This window comes from Dipodomys spectabilis, unplaced genomic scaffold (genome assembly GCF_019054845.1).
Source record: "Dipodomys spectabilis isolate Male_0828 unplaced genomic scaffold, ASM1905484v1 ptg000145l, whole genome shotgun sequence".
Classification (NCBI taxonomy): domain Eukaryota; kingdom Metazoa; phylum Chordata; class Mammalia; order Rodentia; family Heteromyidae; genus Dipodomys; species Dipodomys spectabilis.
Window position 1 is genome coordinate 10572504 of NW_024870822.1, and position 6306 is coordinate 10578809.

A 6306-nucleotide genomic window follows, 5' to 3' on the forward strand; every position below is an offset into this window, starting at 1 on the left:
GCCCGCGCATGCACACGCGTGCGTGCGTGTGTGTGTGTGTGTGTGTGTGAGAGAGAGAGAGAGAGAGAGAGAGAGGGGAAAAAGAGAGAGCAAGGAGGGGGAGAGAGAGAGGGAGAGAGAGGAGAGAGAGGGGGGAGGGGAGGATGGGCGAAGGAAGAAAAGAGTGGAGAGGAATGGGGAGGTGGAGAGAGCACATTCCTATGCAAGGTGATGGGAAATGACCCAGGGAGGACTCTGCACAAAACCTTGGTTTCCCCATTTGCCTCACTGAAGCCAGGGAGGTCTTCTTTGGTTAGGAACAGGGTCAGCAGAAAATTGTCAAGCCCCTGAACATCAATGAGTTTTGCATTTCCAAACGATGAGTTTATGATTAAGCTCCAATAACTCAAAGGCACCATCCGTGAAGAATGCCACTTTTAACTAGCAATTCTTGTTCTCTTTAATCTCTTCCCTCCCTTTACTTTTAAAATCTGTGTCTCCAAATTCCTCAAACCACAAACATGAGTGGAAGGATGGGGGGACGAAATTTTCTGATGACACAGAGACACCCATGATGATGAACCCATCAGGTAAAGAGAGGGAGAGGGAGAGAGGGGGGGAGGGAGAGAGGGAGAGAAGGAAAGGGAGGGAGGGAGAGAGGAGAAGGAGGGAAAGAGAGAGAGAGTATAAGGGAGATTACAGAATGAGGATCTTATTTCTTCAAAAAGACTTGGGGTGGGGCTGGTAAAGCACTTGCTTGGTATGCATGAAGCCCTGGGTTTGATTCCTCAGTATCACATAAGCACAAAAAGCCAGAAGTGACAATGTGACTCAAGTGGTAGAGTGCTAGCCTTGAGCAAAAAAAGCTGAGGGACAGTGTCCAGGCCCCGAGTTCAAGCGGGGCAAAAAAAAAAAAAGACTCTAAGTATTATGGCAGCATCAGTTCAGCGGGTGCCTTGTATGTTGATTGTGAATGCTGGCTGATGTTATGGAATTAAATTTGGAATTCTCTTCCTTAAAATCATTGCATAGGACAGGGGACGTAACTCTGGCCTCCAACATTGCCAAAAATAAAATAATAAAATACCAAACCAGCCTCACTAAACAAAACAAACCAAATCTAACTCTTCCACCAAAAAACAAATGACACATGCACAAAATCCAGACCAACACACACACACACACACACACACACACACACACAGTGTTCCTTAGACCCCCACCTGACTGCTCTTCCTCTAGTCAAATAATGTTATTACTATTGAGTTACTACCATGTAGACTAGGCATTGTGTGTTCCAGTATTGGCTCTAATTACTCCCCAGCAGCCCTGTGAGGTAAGTTTTATTGAACCCATTTTCCTGGTGGGAAAACTGAGCCTCAGAGAGTTTTGTAATTTGCCTAGCATATGCCATTAAGAAGTGGCCAAACCAGTATTCTGAATGGTGTGTCAGCTCCATAGCCTGTCCCTCTCAGCACTCTGAGTCTGGTAGGAATGGCAGGGATTGCCTGCATCTGTGGTCTTTTGTATTTCCTCCATAGCAGGAGCCTGCTCTTTTGGGAAAGGTCTTTCAATCACTGTGCTTATTTGTTCTACTTCTCCTTTACTAATTCCTGTTTATATTCAGAAGCCCCGCTGATTTTCCTTCCAGATATGTCAGTCCCTGTAAAAGCAACCAGCTGTCTTCCAGGCCCTTCACCTTCTCTATGTGATAACAATCTTCATCCGCACAGACCCAGAGCTCTTTTAAACCATGGAGGTGACTGGTTAGGAGTCAATCAGCAGAGCTACTCAATAATGACCTAAAATGGAATTGGAAAGCCCACTGGGGGGTTGAAATGTTTAAGAAAATGTAATTGAGTTTTCTGTTTATCTTTCTCAGTGAGTGTGGGTTTTTTTTCCCTGATTGATGAATGGGTTTTCTAGCTAACTCAGTTCACATGAGATTGAGGGACAGGATGTAGGAAAAGAGTCCTATGCTGCCTTGGACGAAGTGCTGATGTTGAGCCTGTGGGTGAATAAGATAGATGGGTGCAGGAAGAGAGTTCAAGGGAAGAAAAGGCAATAAAATTTCAGTTCTTTTACAAACTCACTAGTTGATGTAAGAACAATTACTGCTTGGGTAATGGGAATATCTGGACTTTGCATGGGTGGGAAAGCCTCTGTCATCTGGGTGGGTTGAGCCACACACACAGGGCTGAGACTCTTAAGTGCTTGCAAACGCAGACTTTCAGCCACTAGCCTTTTACCCTGATTGCTTTGCCCAGAGAAGGGAGACATGTCAGGGCGGTTTGACACGTTCCTTTGAAGATCCAATGTTTACCTTACTTTGCGGGATTATTTTTTTAAGACAAACAAAAGCAATCCCCCCCCCCCAACTTTCTCAGTCACTCAAGTCATTAAAAAATAATTGCATGTTCTTTTAGGCTTTTTCTATGAATAGCATACATTGGTTTTAAAACTTGGGTGGTAATATGTAAGCTTACCTTTTCTCTTTCCTTCTTAAAGTGAAGTTCTTCATCTTCCCAAGACTTCTTACTATGTGAAGAAAATTGACTAGAATACTTGCTAGGAATTTCAATTTTTATAGACACTCAAACCATGAGGTGTTCTGTGATACAGGGAAAGGAGGAATAGTATGTCTTCCTTTTATTCATTCTCATCTAAGGGAATAGCTGGGGGAGACAGTTTTTGAAAAGGGAATGTTATGAACCAATGGGAGGTTTTAAAACCCTCTGTTGTCTAGTCTTCTTGGCCACTGTCTTCTTCATGACCTGCTTGCTTCTAATTCCTTTGGGAAGCAGGAAGAGAGAGCAGAGAGAGGGTATGATTGCTTGCGCCTGAATGTGTCATTTACTTCTTGAAATGAAAAGGTGAGAGTAGAGATTTTTCTTGTTGTGTGTGTAGATGTTGATATGGAAACAAAGTGGAGTATAAGACTAAAATGGAGATGAGCTCATTAATGCTGACCACTTCATGACCAAATTAATAGAATTTTATTTTTGTTGTTGTTGCTCTGGGACTCACAAATAGAATTTGACTTTGAAAAAATAGTTCTTAAGAAATCACAGCTTTTCTATTGTCATGCAAGAAATCATTTTTAAAGTATTAAATGCATAATAATGTCACTTTGTGTTTAAAAATACTTAATGTTAGATATTATCTTGTTTAAAGATAATCAGTACATTTCTACAAAGAATTATATCATTGAAAATGTAACAAGTTAGAGATTTAAATATTAAACAAGAAAGAGCAAAGCAAAGAACAGAAGGTAAGAAGGAAAGGAGAAAGGGAGGGAAGAAGGAAAGAAGGGAAGAAAGAAAGAAGAAAGAAAGGGAGCAAGGGAGGAAGAAAGAAAATAGAGATGAAAGAACAAATCAGGGAAATTGAAAGCATGAATATAATTTGTCAAGACATTTTCTGAAGCAAAGTCTTAGCTTCAGAATATCTGAGTTTTTTTAGAATTCAATATATATATATATATATATATATATATATACTTTTAATTAAAAATATTGCAAAGGTTATCTACAGAGGGGTTCTGGTTACCTGATTTAGGCAATGAGTTCATTAGGATTCAAAATATTTTGAGACTATTTATCTATCTAAGCTGTGAAAGGTCAAATGGAATTTATATCAAACTCTTAATTGCATGGATGGCTGCTATCTGTAGCTTTGTCTTCTCTGGTATCTTGCAGAAGGCAACTCAAGAGCTATCAAACCAGACTCTGACATGTGACATTTGGGCCCATGGAAAATCAGGTACCATATTCAATTCTGAATTTGAATCCAGGTCTAATTCTGGGCCCTGGAGAGGGATGATATAAGATAACCAACATGAAATTGTCTGAAAGGTAAAAACATTTCTTCCAAACTTACGCGTTTAACAACTATGATTCCTTTTTTCAGGTGAATTTGACAGAGCACATGAACAAACATACAAAACTTCCTGCCTGTTGTCAGGACAGAAATCGCCTGGTGTCAGATGCCATGTCTCTCACATTGTTCCCAGAGTGAATCTCAAGTTGCATACATTATGCCAATATAGATAAAACTGGTTGTTCTTAAATATTTAGTTTCAATTCTTCCAAATCTACAGATTATACTTGTGTGCATTCCTCCTCCTCAATAACTGAAACCAAGTTTACTGTTTAGTTTTACTTTAGTGGTTCAGATAATTTTTACTATTTAGCTTTGCAGTTACCATGAATTTTGCCAACTTAGTTGTTTAAATATCAATGACAAAAGCAGGGGTAATATAATCATTATACTCAATAATTTCTAATAGGGAGCCACCTTGCAGATTGTCACTGGTCTGTGAGCTGATAGTATAAATCGTTCAGTTTGTTAAAAATGTAAGAGTCGTTCTTTACCTTCATTACACATTTCTGCATTGGTTCATTATGGAACAATGAGAAAAAAGCCAAGGGGATTTTTGCCCCTAAGCTTGTGCTTGAGACATTTGAACCTTATCAACCTTTACTCCTTTATAAATGTTAATAAATGTTCCCAAGGAGACTTACCTCTCCTCTGCAGTTTGATCTCTCAGATTGTAAAGAAAATGTTTTCTAGGGACAGCTGGAAACTTCCTACTTTCCTTGCATATGACTCGCTTTGGCTAGGTACATGGTATCTTATTTGAAGCTAACTTAGTAAGGAAAGAATGTTAGATTACCCAAGGCCATTAGCTCAGCCTCTAATATAGTCATCATAGGTCTTGCTTGAGATGAAATAAATTGGTGATCTTGTCCCAGATGAAATGATGGATGGAAGACATTAGTTGCCCAAGTTGACCCTTTGGCTTTCTGATAATAACATCAGAACAAAAACAACTCTCCCAGTGTCATCCTTTTTCATGGCAGTGTTAGGACTCATTTGTTTGAGAATCTGATTTACGTGGAGCATTACAAGAGAGACAGGGCTCACTCTGAGTGAGCTCATGTTTACCGTGAGCAAAATGGAGACTGATAGAAAGTTCTTGTTTATCTAAAACTGAGGGACCAAGATGTGAGATAACAACATAGCATTTCGAAAAACCTTTCTGTCCAGAATGAGGAATGTAGCAAGGTGCTAAAGCATGACCATAATGACATGAACAGGGAAAATTTTAACCGTGGCCCAATCCTGAATATCTCATTTGGAAAGAACAAAGATACAACTGGAAAAAAGAGACTTACATAGTACTTAGGATCCTAAAATGTTAACCATGGTTAATAGTATGTGAGATCATTTTTGGATGTGGAGAAAGTAGGTGAAATGAAAAAGAAAGATTTATTTATGAATCTTCCTTCCCTGTTACTAGTAACAACTTTCACCACAAAGGCTTACTATTCCAAATACTTCACCAAAACATTTAGATGAGAAAACTGAGGCTCATATAACCTAAATAACTGACATCTAACTGTGTATGCAAGCACACATGCATAAATATGAAGGTAGAGTTTATCTTGATTAAGTGGAATTGATCAATCAGTGAGAATTTCTCTCCACACCCACTGTAAATTAGTGGACAGATCAGTAAATAGCACAGTTTTCCTAAAAATAATTGCAAAAACAGTAATTACAAAATGTCAATCTTTGAAATTTGATCTTTGTTTTCTTTTTCATTTTCCTGACAAGTAACAACCGATGAGTTGTTACTGGTAAAAAAAAAAAAAAAAAAAAAATGGTTCCCAGGTCCTGGCAGGATTTCAGTTTATAGAGAACACTAACATGTTTGTTGACTTGACTGCCAGAACAAATCTGTGAATTCATACTGGAAACTCTAGAAAGAGTTTCAAACAAGCACAGTGGAAACATAAAGCTTATTTTTCTTACTCCTCAATTAACCAGAGCATTCCAGTTCATTAAGTGTCCTGTATTGATCTGGTACATTTTAAGGAATGGAAAGGACCGTGTGGCTGGAACAGAGTAAAAGCCTAGAGAGTGACAGATAACACTGGAGAGGGAGCAGGACAAGTTCATAATGCATTTCTAGGCTGTCTAAAAGAGCTGGGGTTTAACTACAGTGCAAAGAGAAGTGGTCAAGAATTCAGAGCTAGGGAGCAGAATGATGTAACTTGTAATTTTAAAAGACCATCCTGGCTGTCCAGTGTAGTCAGTGGAAGAGTACACTTGAGGCCAGGATGCTCTGGACTTAGATGATAGCAATGAAATTGGAGAAAAGGAATGTATTCAAGGTACATTTTGGTAACAGGAATTATTGGATTTGATGATAAATTAAATGTGAGAAAAAGAGAGAGAAAGAAGAATGGAGAACTCAATGCTCCTGGCTTGAGCAACAAGAGAGAAAATGGTAACACTTGTTAGGAAGGAGAAGATGGGCAA

At 39.1% G+C, this 6306-nt stretch overlaps 1 long non-coding RNA gene across 1 annotated transcript; it reads left to right on the top strand.

Moving 5' to 3' along the window:
* Positions 1–452: 452 nt before the first annotated feature.
* Positions 453–4497, top strand: LOC122117702. The gene is made up of 3 exons (XR_006149226.1): positions 453–569; positions 3678–3741; positions 3889–4497. It is a non-coding gene; the product is annotated as an uncharacterized LOC122117702 (long non-coding RNA).
* Positions 4498–6306: the final 1809 nt, after the last annotated feature.